This window comes from Dermacentor andersoni, chromosome 3, assembly GCF_023375885.2.
Source record: "Dermacentor andersoni chromosome 3, qqDerAnde1_hic_scaffold, whole genome shotgun sequence".
Lineage (NCBI taxonomy): Eukaryota > Metazoa > Arthropoda > Arachnida > Ixodida > Ixodidae > Dermacentor > Dermacentor andersoni.
Genome location: NC_092816.1, coordinates 36,487,133 through 36,507,492, shown reverse-complemented (window position 1 = coordinate 36,507,492; position 20,360 = coordinate 36,487,133). Strand labels below are relative to the sequence as shown.

Genomic DNA, 20,360 nt, shown 5'->3' with positions numbered 1-20,360 from the left:
AGAATTCTCAGGCATGTTGACTAGTCTGGAAATATTCATGGAAACCTCAGAAAATTTCTGCTTCTATCAGGGAAAATTAGCTGTAATTTTATTGAATTGGGATGAAAGTCACGTAATGCTAGCTCGGGTAACAGAGGAATTGTAACAAATCGTTTTTGACGCCGTGTCATCGGCTGGAGGAACTGCCAGTGTATAGTCAACGACAGACTTTATGGATGCCCGATAATTCGGATCGATTCACGGCACTACCACGTACCCCATAGAGTTAATATATAACAACGTCTGAAATTCCGGTTACAAGAACCCTTCACAGTGTAATTTTCCGGATTTTTTGCCGTGACCGCAGGTCCGAAACAGATCGAAGCCACCACTCCCGCCATTTTGATTACCTGACCGCCTCAAACCGGCGCTCACACATGCAGATCCACTGAGAGCCATAGCCACTACCGCGGCAACACTAAGCCTAGTTGCTTTGACGTTCACTATTAAGCTTCTTGCCATTTGGCGCCGTGTTTTTTATTGAAAGAATTCGCCGCTGTCAGCAATGGCACTGACTCTGCTTTTGTGGTCCTCGCAATTGGCTTTGAAGCTCAGAAAGCACAGAGCGTTGCATAATGCCAATTCCCGAAAGGCAGTTTCGCCTCAATACAACTGTTACACTGTGAAGCATACGCAAAAGTATTGCGGTGAAGCATAACAAGCATGAGAACGGTCATTCGTTAAGGGGCACAGTATGTATTCCTTAACTATACACGCATGCACCCGCCATCTCCTGTCACAGTACGAACACAGATATGCCTAATAAGTGTACTGGCATGCCTTCAGAGCTTTTTCAGTAGTGTCTGTGGCGATATGAGCCCTTGAAGGCAGTAAAAGACATGCAATAATTTTTTCAAACTGCCCAATTTTTAGGCATTTGATTTGCAATGGGTTTTACCATTATTTTCGAAGGTATTTTATTTACTGTGCATTTTACGAAACCCTCCCTTCTGTTTTCTTTTGGAATAAAATAATCTACTCCTTACTATTCAAACTTGGTTAAGTAGTTATGTTGATTATGTAATCAGTAATGTAGTTAAGTAGGTTAAGTAGACTAGTGCACATGTGTTAGAAGAAAAGATTGTCATGTGGAGGAAAATGATTGGTCGTCGTAATATCTTGCTGCTGGGCTAATTCTTGACGAGGAGGTAGAGGCATGCGCAATGGACACTCGACAGGCTAGCAAATATTGCTCCCCAGGGGACTTGTAAACTGAGTTCGTAGCTCATGCTTTCATTGAAACACACAACTAAAATACTGTAATGACTCCATGCACGAATATTTCTAATAAAACCCGGTCCGTGTGTTGTAGTTTGCAAACAGGGTAGCTGCGTACCTTGGCAGTTTAGTGAGAAATAGGAGGCAGTGTGGGTATCGTAGTGCAACAGATATGTGCCAGACATACGCCAGCATTGTTGAAGACAGAAAGTTTAATGATACGAAATGCAGAGAAGGCGGCCTGAGATGCATTCCTCTAGCCAGGTACTTTGTGCTCGGTGTAGGGGAAGAGGAAAAGAGGGAAGAGGTGTATGATGGGTGATGGTCACAAGAGAAGGAGGACGTAAAATATAAAGCAAGAAATTTGGTCTACTCAAAGCCCATAGTTCAGGCCCAGACTTTTTAAAAAAGTAAGGCCTGTCTATCTAAGGGCCTAAAATACCGTCCTCCGATAGCGCTGGGCTGTTGAGGCACATAAGGTCATTGTTCAATTTTGTCACTCTTCCACATACTGAAGGCAGTCGCACAGCACATGACCTATAGTCTCATTCATGTTGCACAGCTTACAATCTGGCGATTTGGGTGCATCGCGTGTCGTGCACGTACCTGCGTGTAAACGCCACCCCCGGCCTTAGGCTGTGCAAAAGGCTGGCGCAGCTGCATTTAATTTTTGGTGGTAGCTTAAATTTCATCATAGTCCAATCTTGGGAAGCGTCTGTGGGGATTAATCAGATTATCCCAGTGCTCTTCTGTCACTTTTGGGATGGCGCTTGAGAGAAGGGAGTTGGCGTCCGCTCTTGAAAAAATTGCAAGCAATAGCTCTGGTTCTTCGAGTGCCTTTGCTTCAGCATCAGCCAGTTCTTTGCCACGTACACCACATTCACTGGGAAACTATTGAAATGTAATGTGGTGGCCATTCCTTTTCACTAGAGTGTATAGCTCAGCAGCTTGAAGAGCCAACACTCTAAGAGCTTTCCTTCATAGTAACTCTAAGTAGCTGTAGAGCCAGTTTCGCATCGCTGAAAACAGTTGATACTTCAAGACTTTGGTGTGAAATATAGTGAACTGCCTGTCTGATTGCCACTAGTTCCATGGATGTTAGTGTCATCTTGTTATGCAGAAGAAGCTGTCGGATGACTGGTACAACGAAAGCTGCACCTGACGCATACGACGAGACTGATCTGTCTATGTATACACATTCACCGAGGAGCCATGTTCTTTCTACATATACCGTATTTACTCGATTCTAAGCACCCCTTTTTTTCACGATCGCAATGCCCAAAGTGAAGGGGGTGCTTAGATTCGAAAAATCTAGAATGACCCTCCCTCCCCCCTCCCTCTTGTCGCTGCAACATCACGACGAGATAGGCGCGAGAAATAACATTTTATTTTGCAAACATCCAAAAGAAAGATTGGTCCAGACAGTGAGCCCACCGCTTGTGCAGGATGCTCAGTCACCATCACTGCCACTCGAGTTCGTCGCACCACTTGAATCGCTGCTCTCGGTTTCCCACAGAAGGTCGTCTTCCATTCCGTCAAAGTTGTTTGTGATCGAGCACTTCTTAAATGATTTGACCACAACGTCCACTTAGACCCTCTTCCACGCGTCCGAAATCCACTTTGCGATGGTTGATAGGGACGCTTTCTGCAGCTTTCCCATCGGCGTCTTCTTCCGGTCAGGGTTTCGCACCCACTCTTCGTACTCCTGTCGGAGATTGGCTTTGAAGGGCTTGTTGACTGAAATGCGAGGGGTTGCAGCACTGGCGTCATGCGACTGGAATCGCAACCACGTCGCCATTGATGTTCCGAAGCTTTGTCTTTACCTCCGGGGTCAGATGGCCGCGAAACGCGTCCAACAGAAGCATCGACCGCATGCCTGCAAGTCCGCCGAGCAATGATTCCTGAGTGAGCAAGCGCGTTTGGCGACCTTGGCTACGCGCTCTTGCTAAGAAATAGGGGGGTGCTTAGATTCGCATGCAAACTTTTTTCCTAACCTTATCGCGAAAATAGAGGGGGGGTGCTTAGAATCGGGGGGTGCTTAGAATCTCGAAAATACGGTAGTCAAGTGTTATATGTTCGAGGCCCAGTAGATATCCATGATTTATTTTTTGAAAATTCCAGGAATATAGAGACAAAACCCGCATATTGGTAGTTACCTATGGGGCCATAGGTGGCAGGTCAGCTGAGGCAAAGTATGATGCTATGGCAGATTCTTGTGATTTAATGGCTCACGAAAAAGTGTAGTCCGACATTACGTCGATAAGGGGTGGTGTCGTTGATGGCACAGTAGGCGCAGGAATACTCAGAGGTTCACAAAAGAGTTTGTAGGAAGACAGGTAAAGGAGTGACGCAAGCTTCCTAAATTGTACCATAAGTTGAGATTATACTTGGAATCCCTAGTGCTGTTGATGGGCGCAGCAGAGGAGATATAACATGAGTTGCTACCTGGTGCTCTTTGAAGCGCTTACAAATGTTGCTCTACAGGGATTCCGCATTTCACCAATAGCAAACTGTGGACGTTCTGTGCGAGATCCAGACCCTCGGCGTCGTCCTTAACAGGTGCTTCGATGACAACCGTGACACTATGGTCCTCCCTTGATCTAGAGCCTAGACCAACATGTAGGGCATTCAGCTAAAGGCATCATCCTTTTTCCCACCCCATTTATTTTGCCCGCTCCTCTGTGAATTCAACACCAGAACTACGAATACATACGTGTATGTGTGGGGGGGGGGGGGGGGGGGCATACCCATATTACACATAGGCACATACAGGGTGTTTCAGCGAACACTTCCAAAAAGTTTCAAAGGTTGCCCGTGGCAGAAGCCACAATTCTAGTTCATGAGCTGGTCTATTCGAAGAGGCGAACATTACTTGCACAAAAAATTGAAATGCATAATCGACTAATTAACAAAAATTCATAATTATGTTTCAAACTAATTACCTTATGACCTATATTACAGCTTACAAATTCTAGCCATGGAGTTTGTGAGGTGGGTCCACCTGAAACGAATTCTCAGGATGACACCAGTTTTGATATATTAATTCCCAAACTTTGTGGAAATATGCGTTTGCATTCCAATTACTTTCTCAACAAATGTCGTGTTTTGCATTGAAGCACAAATGTAACATGCAAACATACAAGCTAATAATAAACATATTTTATAGTGAAGTAATGACATTGACCAAATTTACCTCTTGTTTTCTATTACAGGCCATGATATGGCTCACGAAAGCATTTGTGTTATGTTCGGTTACCAGGAAAACCCTTCTTGTTTTGGGTGTCATCAAAGGTCTTATCAAGTTCTTCTGCCAGACTTACACGTGGTACCCAGAACTGATCACATTGTGTAAGTGAATGTGGATGTTACTGTTTTCAGTACTTCTTGTTTGCTAAGTCTCTTTGAATCTCTAAAAATATAAGCATTGAAGAGAAGGGTACGAGTGCCCGTAAAACGATGATAGACAATGGGACCGAATAGCCGAGTGCTTCTAGTGAGCTATTCTCTTCAATTCGAAGGTGATGAGGGCGGTCATTCCCAAGCACTCCACGAAACGTATCGAAACCATCAGGCACCCCGAGCTATTGGAGTGCAGTGGGCAGGTCGCACAGAGCTCTATTAGTTTACGAATAAAGGGAAAATGTTCGGTGCCACAACTCTCTTGTGTGAGTGCACACTACCTTTTCATCGGTGCCTTTTGGCGGCAGTGAGCGTTCAACCGCCGACCATGAACCATTGACTGCTGCGAATACGGGTAAAAGGGGCAACGAAAGCCATTCACATCAGAAAAGATCAGTTGCACTGATTCTATCTCAATTTTCGCAGCATTTATTTGAGATTCCTCTAACCCTTCTGTTGTGTTGTCATATGCTTTGTCATATAACTTCATGATATAATTTATCTTTTATCTTTTTTTCATGCATGCAAAGATTTTGTATAAAAAACGGTTTGCCCGCATATGCAAAACATACCACCTGTTCAATGAATGCAATGGAATGCAGTTCGTGGAACTCTAGGTCAAGGGAGGCCACTCTACGGGTATTGTATAATCAATAGGGGGTGTATTGACCATCTTCGTGGTCCCACAAAAGTTGCAGTAACTTCAAGCAAGGAACAAAAGAAACTCTCGATCCAGGCAGCTGCAATCCCTCGCATGCTCTGTGATAGCATGCGGCACCTCTCTCCTACGTTCTACTCTCTGCGTCGTTCTCCCTTGTGGATGCCACTGAACCTGCACTTGTTTGTGTGCGTAGGCTGCCTAAGTGTTTTTTCGTTCATAATGCCACTGAACATATGTGTGAGTTCGTATTCATAAACTGCATACGCTTTTTGTTTCTTTCTTGTTTTTTTACTTGAGTGAATGTACGCATGTTCTTATTCATGACGCCACTGAATGCATGCGTTCTTGTAGTCAAGGCTTCCTACGCTTTCGTTTTCTTTTTGTCACTCTTATAGAGAAAATGTATAGGTTAAGCTCTGTGTGCTTGCAATTGCACTCTTGATGAAGGCCGGACTGTGGCCGACACATAGAAATGAAATGCTTTTGTTCTTGTATTGTGCTCGCTGTGCGAGCACCCGAGGCCATGTGCATTGCGTCTTCACACTTGGCGAAATTTGCGGCATGGCTTGCAACCACGTGACTTAACATGGAGGCAACTTGTCCAAGGAGTGAATTCGTCATTGATAAGCTGATCAGCGTGCAACCAGCTCCTCTGGCAGGTGGCACTGGATGCCTTGCACTGGTCACAGGTCTCTCCGACGATTGTCCGGTAGCAGCTGGGCACGTACGGCAGGTATTCCTGTACACTGAACACTCGCTTTTCTCTGAGGTTGCGTGCTGGCTGTCTGGTTTTTTACAATGGCTATTCGACGAAAACACAGCCTAGGGCCGGCCAGGCCTAAGGGCAGTCCTTATGGGACCAAACCATCTTGTCTCCTGCTCCCAGGGAAGGCCGTCCACGCTTCCCTTCACACCATCGGCCTCTCAGCCAGCAAGGGATGCTGTTCGTGCTCCCATAGTCGTACTTCCAGCCATTCACGCTCCTTTGGCTATGGGTCCAGCTGGCGTGAGTGCTGCAGCCTCATTGTGCGCAGATTACCCTCCTCGCTCAACGGGCGGTTCAGTAGGCAGCTTGACGAATATTGTGCTATCCATCTTGCTGCCGTTGAAGCAGCCGGGCCACGTCATTTCCGCCACCTTCGGTTTCCCACCTGCAGCCTTACAACCATTGCTGGTCCTGGAACTATGGATTCCAGAATCATTCCATTCTGTGGCTGCAAGCAGTCAACACACTTTGTGCTCGACCTGCCTGGCCAAACAACATATGGCTGGTTGCAGTGGGGTGGCTTCTAGGTGGTGCCAAAGCACAATAAAAACCCTGCAAAGCTCGGGAGCAACACCATTTTGCCGCTGTAGCTGCACCTGCACATACTGCACAGGACATCACTTTAATAGATTGAGATTTCGTCCACTGTGGCTGGTGATGTGGCTCCCAAACTCATTAAGAGGAAGCTTTAGCTCGGGCCTAACTCCTACGCAGCCTATTCAAATACATGCAAAATGCAAAAATGCTTTTCTGAGATAACCCCTAAACCGATTTTAATGAAATTTGTGCCATTTGAAAGTTAAATTCTAGTGACTGTTGGAAGTGGAATTTCGATTTAGTGTCTGAATTTTGTTGAAATAATTTTCAGAAATTCGAAAGTTCGAACAAAATAGAAGCACGTAGTTTAAATATTAATAGCTCTGCATCAAGAAGATATTGCGGTTCTGTAAATGGCATCTATTAGATCATTCAAAGCGGACAAATTCAATATGCCAATTTATATCTTACATGAACTTGTTACATTATTTACAAGGTTTCTGCAAAAGCTGTATATACACATAACTAAATTTTGATATTCATGTGTAACATATCAATTTTATCCGCTTGAGATGTACAATGAGATATATGTATCATTTTTTAATTCCTGAGTTACAGAGTTGCAAACTCTTGATAGTTTCGGTTTCTGAAAATTTGCGATTTTTTCCAAAGTTTAGCAAAAAATTTCCAACGTAAACCTAAAATCTGAAACCAAGTCACTACATTTTAAGTTGTTTTTTAAATGCAACGCACCTCATCAAGTTTGGTGTAGTGGTTGCCGAGAAAAATGAATTCTCTTTTTACTTGTATTTAGATAGGAGCACCCGAGCTAAAGCTTCCTCTTAATGCATTGAGGCATTGGCTCTACCGCTCCAGGAGCCCGATCTGCCTGCGGATCCTAGCAGGAGATGTTTCTGAGCCGTCGCAGCCATATCCTTGGGTGCCAGTGCAGCCATTGGCCGAATTCGCTGCTGTTCACCTCACCCCGAGGAAGGCCTCAGTGAAGGTAGCAAAGGCGACTATAACATGACTGAGCTCATTGTCATCAAAAACCTCCCCATGTACGACAGACGCACAAGAGACCAGACACTCAACGCACGCGGTATTTCATCCAGCTTGACTGATTCAAGTGCATCTGTGAGCATCGATCCATCAGCGGCAACACTGCGAAGAAGTATGCGACGTGTGAGCAAAGTGGCTGTACAGTGTACAGGATCTCCGGCTGTACATGCCCCGTTCTGATGGGATAATTGTTGGTGAGATCTGCGACCAAGGCAAAACATCCAGTGCCACCCAGAAGAGGAGCTGGTTGCATGCCCCATTGATGGCGACTTCACTCCCTGGATAAGTTGCCTCCTTGTTAAATGTCCTGGTTGCAAGCCGTACTGCAAACTTGCAGCGTGGCCGAGTGTGAAGACGAAGTGCAGTTGGCCTTCGACACTCTCACAGCAAGCGCGAGAACAGAAGAAAAACCAATGGTAAAACAGGCCTTCTGGTGGATGGCCAGCTGTCTGTTTCTATACAATAATTAATTAATTCCTTTTTTATATATTGTTACGATGGGCTGTGTTTATTTAAAGATGAATTGATGAAAAGGGGCTGCGCCGACACCAAGGCGCTGAAAAGACAACCGCACTTCGTTCTCTTCCTCCATTCTTCCTGTAGCTTCAGCGTCACACTCCTCCCTTCACAGCCAAAGCCTGCTGGGTGAATAACTGTTACGCCCACTCGGAGTCACAGGGATGACAGCGTTTCAAGCGGGCGACGTGAACAAGTTGCATCTTCTTAGACCTGTAGCCATTAGAAACGAGACAAGCAACCAAATAGGTCACATCACTTAGGCAATTGGTGATGACGAAAAGCCCGGTGTAACGAGCCAGAAACTTCTGACACAGACTGCGCTTGTGAAATGGTGTCCAAAGCCATACTGTGTCCCTTTTGTCGTTTGACACATTCTTATGGCATGAATCGTAGCTGATTTTGGAGTGGTCCTGGGATGCCAACGTACGGAGCTTAGCTATGCGGTGTGCTTCCTCAGCGTGGCAGAGAGTCTGGGCAATAGAAAAAAAATTATGGGGTTTTACGTGCCAAAACCACCTTCTGATTATTAGGCCCGCCGTAGTGGAGGACTCCGGAAATTTCGACCACCTGGGGTTCTTTAACGTGCACCTAAATCTAAGTACACGGGTGTTTTCGCATTTCGCCCCCATCGAAATGCGGCCGCCGTGGCCGGGATTCGATCCCGCGACCTTGGGCTCAGCAGCCTAACACCATAGCCACTGAGCAACCGCGGCGGGTCTGGGCAATAGAAGAGTCCACATGAGGAGTAAAAGGTAGAACGGTGTCAAGGAATCTGCGGAATGGTCTGACATAAAGAAGATAGAAGGGACTGTAGCTGGTAGTATCATGTTTTGCAGTGTTGTAGGCATATGTGATAAAAGGCAAGATGTCATTCCAATTTTTGTGCCTGCAATCGACAAACATCGAAAGCATGTTGGTCAAAACTCTGTATGTGCGCTCGACGACAGCATTTGTATGCGGGTGATATGAGGTCGCATGGCAAAACTGGCAAGCGCAGAGACGCAACAGCTCTTTGGCTACGTCGGCCATGAATTGGGGATCGCGATCACTCACAATAACACGAGGGGGTCCATGACGCAGTATAACAGACGACAGGAGGAAACTTGAAACATCGAGCTGTGGCCATTGGCATTGCTGCGGTTTCAGCGTAACATGTCAGATGGTCGACGCAACTATAATCCAACGGTTGTCGTTTGTTAAGTGAGGGAATGGGCCCCGAGAAGGTCCACTCCAACCTTTTCGAAAGGAGATGATGGTGGCACCACAGGGTGAAGGAAACCTACCGGAGCAGTATTAGGACGCTGGCACTTGTTACAACTGGCCACATACTTTTCAATATCCCGTTGCATACTAGTCCAGTAGAATCGGCCCTGAATGCGGTGGTATGTTCTGGTGAAACTTAGGTGCCCAGCGGTCGAGTCATCGTGCATAACACGGAGCACGTTGGTTCTCCAATTCTTAGGGACCACTAACAAGAGGCGGGCGCCACCAGCCGCATAATTATTTTTGTAGAGCAGCCATCTTGGATGACAAAGCCATTTTTACCTGTTGGTTGAGAAGTTGAGGCAAAGAGGGCATCCAGGCTGCAGTCATGCTGCTGTTGCCGGAAAGTGGCCAGGTCGGGAAAAAGAATGTCGTCGATGGCGGCCAGAAACTCATCGAAATTGTCGGCGTCACATGCACTTGTTGGTAGAGGGAGCCTCGAAAGACAGTTTATGTCCACATGATGTCGGGCCCTATTACAACGGACTGCGAAGTCAAATTCCTGCAAACATAGCGCCCATCGAGCAAGGCGGCCAGACGGGTCGTGGAGACCAACCAACCAACATTGTGAATGGTGATCAGTAACGATCGTGAAGCAGCGCCTGCAGAGATACGGCCAGAACTTCTGGACTGCAAAGACGACAGTGAGACTCTTGCTCATTGACAGTGTAATTCTGTTCGGCCTTGCTCAACGAACGGCTGGCATAGGCAATGGCATGCTCGGCGCCACCAAATCGCTGGATGAGGACGGTGCCGAGGCCAATTCCACTCGCGTTGGTGTGCAATTCTGTTGTGGCAGAAGGGTCAAAATGGCGAAGTATGGGTCCCGAAGACAGCAGAAACTTCAGTTGACGAAACGAGGAATCGCAATCTGCTGTCCAGGTGAAAGGGTTATCCTTGCGCAGCAATGAAGTCGGAGGGTAGGCAGTATTGGCATAGTTGGGCACAAAACGACGGATGTACGAGGAAAGACCCAAGAAGCTCCTCAGCTTGCGTTGTGACTGCAATTGTTTAAAGCTGCTAACTGCAGCGACCTTCTGTGGGTCTGGGCGCACCCCCTGCTTGTCCACTAGATGTTTAAGTACTAGCGCCTCTCTTTGGCCAAAGTGACATTTCTTGGAGTTGAGGGCAAGGCACATCAGAACGACGTCCAGTCGATGGTTGTGCTCCGCAAAAGTGCGGTGAAAATGACATCGTTTAGATAACGCAAACAAACCTCCCATTTCAGGCCACGCAGTATCATGTCTATAAACCTCAAATGTTGCAGGCGCACCGCATAAACCAAACGGCATGACGTTGAATTCAAATAAGCCGTCTGGGGTCACAAAAACGGTTTTCTTTGTCAGCTGAATGCATGGGTATCTGCCAGTAGCCCGATCAGAGGTCTACAGATGGAAAGTAGGATGCGAAGTGAAGGCAGATGATAACGCCACCGATCCGGAGAAGTGGATACACACCCTTTTTCGTCACAGAATTGAGACGCCCGTAGTCGACACAAAACCTCCAGGATCCATCTTTCTTCACGAGGATGACCGGCGCAGCCCAAGGGTTAGAGGAATCTTGGATGACGCCCTTGGCTAGCATGTCGTCGACCTGTTTAGCGATGGTCTTGCACTCTAACGCGGACACGTGGTAGGGCTTCTGCCTGATAGGTTGCGCAGATCCCGTGTCGATCCTGTGCCAAGCCCCAATAGTTGGAACACGAACTTTGTTAGCGTTCTGCCCGAAATCAAATAATGATGCATGCTTGCAAAGGATGCTGACCAGGGCTTGGCGCTTCTCTGAGACAGTGACTTGTTGATCATTTTTAAAAAAGACGACGAGTCTTCAGGGACACAGTCATCAGCCCCATGCTCTCGGAATTCGTGTGACGTGTCATCAGTTAAAGCACCTATGCTGAGACTGGTATCCACTTCAAAAGAGGCAAGCCGCATACCGCTGGGTAGCACAACAGATTGGGAGGCTAAATTTGACACCCACAGTGTAGCTGTTTTGCAGGCCACAGAGAGGACGCATCGAGGTACGAGCACACTTTTCTTCACAACCATCGAAGGCACAGGCTCAACAATTGCATCAAATGTATCGACACCACAAGCAGCAACTCGAACTCTGGATTAGGAACATGCCGTTAACAGCATCTTACGCCAAGAGTGTGTGAACGGGTAGCACGTTGGTCAGCAAGAGGATACAGGAAAAGCTCGCCAGTACTGCAGTCAACAGTGGCATCGCACTTTTGTAGGAAATCGAAGCCAAGAATTATGTTGTGAGTGGATTGAGGAAGCACTGCAAATTCGGCTTGATACACATTCTGGGAGAAATAGATGTACGCAGTGCACACTCTAACAGGTCGCAGCAACTCTCCACCCACAGAACGAAATGCATTAGCGTTATCCCAGCGAAACGTCACTTTAGAGCCCAGTCGGGTTTTGAAATCCAGGCTGATAACGGAGACACTCGCTGCTGTGTCCACTAAGGCCAACGTAGCAACATTGTCCACTGAAACACGAATCTTGTTATGACACATGGTGACTGGCGGAGGCATAGGGGCGTGTAGTTGATGATGACTGGCGACCTCCCCTCCATTGGGCACGCCACCTAGTTTCCCAGCGGCGGTGACGTGAGACTTCGTCGTGCAGATAGAGACATGCGCTGGCATGAAGGCGGCGGAGTCAAGCTCCGCACAGAAGCTGGTGAGTCGCTACTGTAATTCGCCTGGTGGTTTGTCCTGCTATCAGAGCCAAAAGCCCAGCGCGTCACGTCGCCGTGCCGATGAATTGCTACGCCGATAAAAAGTGCGCGGGACTGCCCCTTAGGGGCGTCTGCGTCAGCAGGTGTTTGGTGTGTTGGGACACCACGCAAGGGTTGGCCTTTCCTCTCCATATCTTTCTCTCCACACCCCTTTCCCTGTGCAGTGCTGTTTAAGTGTCCTCCTGTGAGAGACAGTTACGGCACTGCACATCTCTATTTAAAATCACTTCACACACTTCATGGGACCGTGGTGAGTGCGACGGCGATAAGAACAAAATCTGGCGACATGACCGCAAATACTGCATTGGAAGCAGATGGAGCGCTCACGGGACGCACTGAAATTGTCAGTAGCAGGATAACTCGCACGGCCGTCTCACTCTTAGGAAACTGCAAGTGGACGGGGAGTAACCGTCATGGAACTGATAACTGGGATCCGCGCTCATGGTAGAGTTTGCCGCTCTTGGACGAGGAGCAAAGTTGTAGGCGTCTACGGAGGCGGCGTTGATGGACGTCTCACGGAAGTCTCAGTGAGAAAATGGCTCTCGAGCCCGCGGGGTCGAGAGACAAGCCACCTCACGTAGGTCAAGCTCTTCGCGCACCACTTGCCGAATAACTGACGCAAGGTCGTATGGAGCTGGGACCACGTCAACACTGGCAACGTTACTTACGGTGACCATGCGGCTGAACTTTGGTGTGATACGCCGAGCTTTCAAGGCTTCAAATCCATGGCAGTGCCGAATGACGTCACTTATGGAGTCCAGACTGTCTTCTCCGATGAGGAACTGGTACACGTCCTCGGCGATCCCTTTTAAAAGATGACCAACTTTGTCCTCTTCTGTCATCTGAGGGTCCAAGGCCTTGCACAACTTCAGCACTTCCTCGATGTACGTCGTGCAGATTTGGCCAGGAACTTGGGCTTGCTGCATTAAGGTTTGCTAGCTGCACGCTTCTTTTTAGTTATCAGATCTCTGAAGTACTTCCTGATTTCGTCTACGAACTTTTCCCACATCGTCATGCTTTCTTCGTCGTTTTCAAGCCACACAGACACAGTTCCCTTGAGGAAGAAGGCAACGTTATTAAGCTGGGCGGTGGCATTCCAGCCATTGAACGGGCTTGCGCGTTGGTAAATGCGGAGCCATCCGTCCAAGTCTTCCCGGCTTTCCTGGCGAAGGTTGGTGGTGCAATGTAGGGCTGCCATGGGTAGGTGGAAGAAGGTGGTGGGTTGTCGCCGTCGGAAGCTATCTGTAGTGGCAGACTGGCAATTCGGAGACTTCGGTGACGCTCCATGGATTGCGCTTTTGTCCATGGATTGCATTTTCCTGGTCATTCTTTGGGGACGCCGTTGTTTTACCCCGCACCGGCCACCAAAACTGTTACGATGGGGTGCGTTTATTTAAAGATGAATTGATGAAAAGGGGCCACGTCCTTATTTGTTCATAATTTATTTATTATTCACACTTTCAATGCCCAAAGGCGCTGCAGAATCAAATGGGAACAAAGCAAAATAATGTGCAGGCCAGCCGTGTACCAGAAATTAAATGGCATACCCCCCTTCCCCCACTTCCCCGTCCACGCCACCAATCCTCACACACATTCATAAAGCGCCGCCAAATCAATGTTGAGACTTGACAGCTTCTCGGTGGTCAACGTTCTGCTGCCTTTTTCACTCCTTCTGGATGATGGTATTTATCGGCATCTCCTGGGGTATGAAGGCCAGTTTTCTCATCGATTCGGCGCCCGCGCGATTAACTCGAGTTAACCCAAGGAACTATAAAAGTTACCTTGGGTTGGGCCCCCCTCCCGAAAAATATTCTCGGTACGTGCCTGATGCAGGCAATTATATAAAGAATGTAGAGTGATAGTGGTGGTGGACTGCTGTTTTGAATGAAGATGTATCTGTGATACATCTTCATCGATGATTGATACATCTGAATGATGTAAGCAGGAAGGTGGTTACAGCCGACACTTGGGGGGGGGGGGGGGAGGGATAAAAAGGAATCATGGTACTTGTTTGTTTGGTAGGATGAGACGGCAGCTTTATATCTGTGGTTAAATTGGCACGAAACATAGAAAGGTGGGGTGATAAGTTGGTTCTTCAGCACATAGTTGGAGTGATAAACATTGCAGAATAGACAAAGGCAGGCACATTTGCGGCGTAATGAAAGTTCCGGCAAATCCGCTGTTATTTTTTCATACAGGTTACACTGCATGAAAAATGTGTTACACTTTTGAAAAAATGTTTCATACATGTGACATGTTACGTACATGTTACACTGTATCATGTTCATCTCTCTTTGTCATGTTACACTGAGATGGCGGGAATAGTTGGAAAAATTAAAGCGAGCTGCTCGATTGTTATCCCAAATGGCAGATTTGTATTCTCTAGTTTTGACCGAACTAGGATTTTGTAGAGTGTTAGTTTTACAGAAGTAGGAACCATGGAAAACAAAGACATCATAACATGCGATTAGCATTACCAGTACTATAATTAACATGCATATTTCAAGACAGGTCATTAGTTATGTGAAGGCCAAGATACTTGTGAGTGTTAACTGATGCTATCAAAGTGTCATTCAAAGTATATATCTACAGTTATTGCCATTGCTGACCCTGCACAATATGCGCATCGATTTACACTTGCTAGCATCAAATTTCATAAGCCATTTGTTAGACAGAGATCCCCTTTCAACTTATATGAAACATGGTTGGTAATCTTGCAGTATATTACACAATCATTTGCTAACAGATTAATTGATGATGAGATTACACAGTTAGGGAGATCATTATTATAAATCACGGAGAGCAAAGGCCCCAAAATGTGTTTTTGTGGCACTCCTGATGTAATGTGACAAAGTAGATGGATAGTTATTGGTGTCACATATTGACCATGATTGGAAAGAAACCCCTTAATCCAACACAACGCATTTCAGTCAGTACTGAGCTGATTAAGTTAATGGATAAGTAGATCATGACATACAAAGTCGAAAGCTCTTGCAAAATCTAAAAAATAGTCGTAGATCATGACATACAAAGTCGAAAGCTCTTGCAAAATCTAAAAAATAGTCTATATCAAATCCTTGTCTGAAGGCAGCAAACAAATCCTTAGTGAAACAAAGAAGTTGGTTGAGTATAGCATCAGAATGCTTTTATACACGCACACGTGCACACACACACACACACACACACACACACACACACACACACACACACACACACACACGCACACGCACACGCACACGCACACACACACACACACACACACACACACACACACACACAGAGAGAGAGAAGAAAAAAACGGAACGTCTTGCGCTGTTTTTTTCTTGACAAATGCAAATGAAGGCTGGCCTACTGGCCGAAATGTTAAAGAGTAACGTCGTGTTTATGCATTTATGCTATACTAATGAAGCCAGTGTGCCTTTGCACTGCCACCTGTACTTATTTCTCCTATATATATATATATAAATATATATATATATATATACATACGCACGTGTAATGTGAAAATGTGGTTTCGGGCCCCAGCTGTGGCAAGTTGTGCATTCATCCATTTTCGTTGCCATCAACTTATTTCTTCAATTCAATTAATAAGCACAAGTAATTTGGTGTATGCTATCCCTGGTGTCCTTGTTTGTTGGCTTTTCAAGATATGACTAATAACAATTGGGCCCCTCGGTTTCTTGTTGACACACGCACGCACACCTGCATGTGTACACACACACACACACACGCACATAAACACACACCACTCTACAACTTGTCCGACTTCGTACACCTAATTTTCTTTACTTTGACAATCCTGAAGCTAATGCATTTATAAGAACAACTTGATCCGCTGTGTTCAAGCCCGTCATTTTATACGATGAAGTGGATCCATGTTTTTAAAAGGAAGTGTTAGCTCTGGGGCTCCAATCTGAATACATCGGAAAAGAGAAACTGTTTCTCGTCGCCGTAACTGCACTAAATTTCATGAGGTTTTCGCATTTACAAGAACAAATTAGAATCTAGGCGTCGTTCGTAGCAAATTTCTCATTTATGGTCTCAATATTTTATGTAAGAATTGTTGAAAATCACACATTTTCATAAACAAACTATCAAGTTTACAACTCGGCTACGAAAAAACTGTCACCATTCTGTATATTGAATCTAATAGTTCGTCTAAAGCGGAGAAAGTTGATGTAATACACAAGGCTTTCAAATAGGCCACTAATACGCAAGTAAAACCTTTGCAAAATGCTTATAAACAATCCAAACTATTCACATAAAATTTTAATCGATGCATCAAATTTGCCCGCTTTGATTGTTGTAAGGGATTCAGTTTACAGAACTGCAATATGTGTTCTTGGTGCAGAGCATGCATGCAGTAGCATTACATGGCAATGAACAAGTGTGAATGAGATACTTTCTTGAAAAAATGCTCATATCTCTTTTTCTTTTATTTCAGGTGCGACCTGCTTTGCACTCCTGGAAATCATACTTGCAGTTCTGACTCCGGCATCATGTGTCGTATTGAAATGTGTGACTGTCTTCACATGAGCAAGTAAGCTTATACTTATAATTGTGTAAATTGATAATTAACCCTTTATTTATGCCTGTTGTCTACAGACAACATACCAGAAAAACTTTTGCTTCTGGCCGAGTTTCAGTACTGAATACGAAGTTTCTAGCTTAGTACCTTCGGCCAACACTGAATGACAGGCAGCGAGTGTCATTTGTTGCTCTAAAGCAGGAACACAGGATGAGAAAGAAGTTTGATGTGCAATTCACTGTCTTTTGAAAGCAAAATCGGAGGATACATGCCGATGCAAGATATCCAGCTCGAGCGGTATCACACGTGATGTAAAGCAAATTAAATGTTCACCTGTGGTTAACATTTAACATTTCTTTTAGGCTTGTAGCGCAGCTCAGAAAGAGCAAAAAGGAAGTTGAAAGGGGTAATGAAAAGGAACTGAGAACAGAGTGAGCTCTTTCTGAGCTGCGCTACAAGCCTAAAAAAGTCATGACATACCAACTCACCCAAACTGCCGCGCTTGCAAGTAGGAAACTTTCAAAATGTGAACCAAGCTGTTCCCACGTGGTTCAAAGATGCCAGACTGGAAAACGTTCCCGTGTCTGGCTCAATGCTCCAAGAAAAAGCCTGCGAATTTGCTGATGCACTTGAAACAACTGGGTTCGACGTCAGTGCGGGTTGGATTTTTCGTTTCCTCCAAAGGCACAGATTAACTTGGCAGGTAGTCTTGTGCGAGGAAAAAGCTGCTGACAGAGAAGGCGTGGATTTCGTGGCGCAATGATCGTTTTCAAGAGGTGACTGAATTGTACTCTGAAAACGATATTTCCAACACAGATGAGACCGCATGTTTTTATGAGCTCCTGCCAGGCCAGACGATGCACTTCAAAGGGTAGCATTGCAAAGGAGGGAAGAAGTTGCATCGTCACGTGACAGTCCTGCTCTGCTGTAATGCAACCGGCACGACGAAAATTAAACCGCTCGTCATCGGCAAGTACGCGAAGCCTCGCTGCATGAAAAACGTAATGTTATTACCATACGACTAACGCGCCAACAAACGAGCCTGGATGACTGGAGAACTTTTTTCCGAGTGGCTCATCAAACTGGACAACAAAATGAGGAGGGATGACCGAAGAATTCTACAGGTCATTCTACAACTGGTCATTCTTCAACTGCTCTGCTTACATTGTGAATGTTCGCTTGACGCACGTTCGCTTGGAGTTTCTGCCGCCAAACAGCACATCCCTTGCTGTAACCCCTAGACCAAGGTATTATGAAGAGTGTGAAAGCATAATTTCGTAAGGGCCTTATGCAGCGGTTCATTATCAGCCTCCGCCTAAAGCAGCCGACTGCAATCCATATTCTTCAAGTGGCGGAAATGCTCGCAGGAGCTTGGTGTTAACTTGAAGGCGTCCACCATTAACAACTGCTGGTGAAAAGCAGGGCTTGTCAAAGCGCTTGTGCCGCTTGAAGATGACTTGGAGGTGACACACAACAACCCAGGAGACCTGTGGACCAAGGTTGCAGAAATGCTGCCCGCTGTCTTTTCCTTCGATGCCCACATGGCGAGTGACAATGCAGCGCTAACGGCAGCCGCCTGACAAGAGATTGTTAACTGCGTTCGTGATGTCTCCAGTGACGATGATGACCGAAAGAAACACTGTAAGTCACCAAACACAGAAGATGAGATTGCGTCAAACATTGATGTTTTAGTGCACACAAACAAAGTCTGCACTTTCATCACTCGGTGCAATGACATGCCCAAGGAAGTAGTACGCAAAGGGAACGATCTAGACGCATTGCTAATCGGGCATGCGTGCTGCACGCGCCAGAAGAAAATAACTGATTTCTTCACATAAAGCAGCTTTGATGTGAGTGAAACATGTTTATGTGAGAGTATGGGTGTCTGCACACACGTCTACTGCCGAGGTACATCATTTTCATTCCTAGGTTTGTCGGCTGGCTTATAACCACAAGTCCCGTGTGATTCGTTATATCAAGATTTTACTGTAGCAAACTAGATTCTTCTCCAAAACAAACAAAAAATGCCCAACTGTTCTATGCCAAGGACGTCACTTTCCACTGGGCTCGCTTTTAATGCCCGATTTATTGATTAGCATCATTGGCGTGCCACCCCATCTGGTTACCGTGTAGTTCGGTATTTTCTGCTCAGCTTTGTTCCAGTATTGTTCAGGCGCAATTCCTTTTCTGTGTCATTCAGCCCACAGGGGTCGCCCATCAGTTCACTGCTGCGGAATGTAGGGGTCATGGGGCGGCTGTATGTAGAAATGCTGGCCGGAGCATTCATTCAAGCTTGTGCAGGTGACACGGTGATCGTTGTGCCCGGGAAAAATAGTCCCAACATAGAATGCAAAGCAGCGGTGATTCTCAATCAGGTTGGCGAATGGTTGCAAGCAGCACGCGTCGAAATAACTTTAACAGTCTTGTTATTTAGCGCTCCCTCGAGGCAGTGCCACATGAAAGGACAGTGACTTGGACAGCCTTGGCAAAAGTGAATGACGTAGCATACGTCAGCACGTATGCTTTCCTTGTTCATGCCTCACTGCTCCTTAATGCATCATAATGTACATGGCTTCTCATCCATGCTTTACTTCCATGTATAATAAACATTTCAGTGACATTACACTTGCAAACCTATGCATGACTATTTTCACTGTTCCTGTAGGAGTCAACTGGCCCACTTTCTGCAGTAACCTACCTTTGGTTCAGAAATCGGTCTTTTTCCCCCTCCACCAATCTGTGCAATACTGAAAAAAAAAAGAATACATTTAATGTCGATATTTCTGCATATTCCGGGACTCAATGTAACTGCGAACAAGGGAGCGGCCAATACCATGTTTGGGAGCAACGTTACTGAAAGATTGCTGTGGAAAGCTGAAAAAGTTCGTCTGCTAGGCGGACGGGCACAAGACGACAGGTGGCTAGCAAGATATTGCGAAAGGTCAAGTTCCGCACAGAATACTGATTGATGGAAAGGACGATGGTAGACAGTGTGCCAGCAGCCTTTCTCACAGATCACAGCATCTGAAGGTCGTAAATGAATGCAACATGATGTTCATTCTCTTTCTTTTTCTTTCTTTTTTTTTCAGATTGCGTTGTGTGGCCTCACACATACTTTCTCTTTCTTTCTTTCTTTCCAGGTGGTGTGGACCCCACTGAAAGCATCCACGCAGTTGTGGAAAGCTGGATGGAACTATCTAGCTGCCAACGACCAAATTCTTTCTCTCTCTCTCTCTTATCTCCCTGTCTCTACCTTTTTTTGTTTTTACACTTTCTTGCATAATTAAAATTGGTGGTGTCTGCTCTTCTGTGTTCCATAGTGACTACTGCTCTTGTTCGCCCCATAGGGACTACTAACTTGTCCTGTCATGACAAGACTGCAGGGCGTCTGCCAAGTTAGAAAACCGGGAATTCCCAGAGATATTGAAGTCTGGAAATACTAGGGGGGAAACTCACGGAATTCGTGCTTCTATCAGTTAAACTTAGATATAATCTTATTGAATGGAACAACAGTCATGGTAATGCTGGCTCGAGTAACAGAGAGGAATCATAAGGAATCACCTTTGACGTCGTGTTGTTGGCTGGGGGAGTTGCCGGTGTGCAGTCAACGACTATGTAGG

General features: G+C 46.0%; 1 long non-coding RNA gene across 3 annotated transcripts in view; it reads left to right on the top strand.

The window, feature by feature from the left end:
• LOC126517737 (uncharacterized) overlaps positions 1-20,045 on the top strand; it is a 67,440-nt gene extending 47,395 nt beyond the window's left edge. For all 3 annotated transcript variants that reach the window (XR_008609786.2, XR_008609784.2, XR_008609785.2), the window contains 3 exons: positions 4,470-4,605; positions 16,657-16,752; positions 19,881-20,045. This is a non-coding gene — a long non-coding RNA (uncharacterized lncRNA). The remainder of the gene's footprint in view (positions 1-4,469; positions 4,606-16,656; positions 16,753-19,880) is intronic.
• Positions 20,046-20,360: the final 315 nt, after the last annotated feature.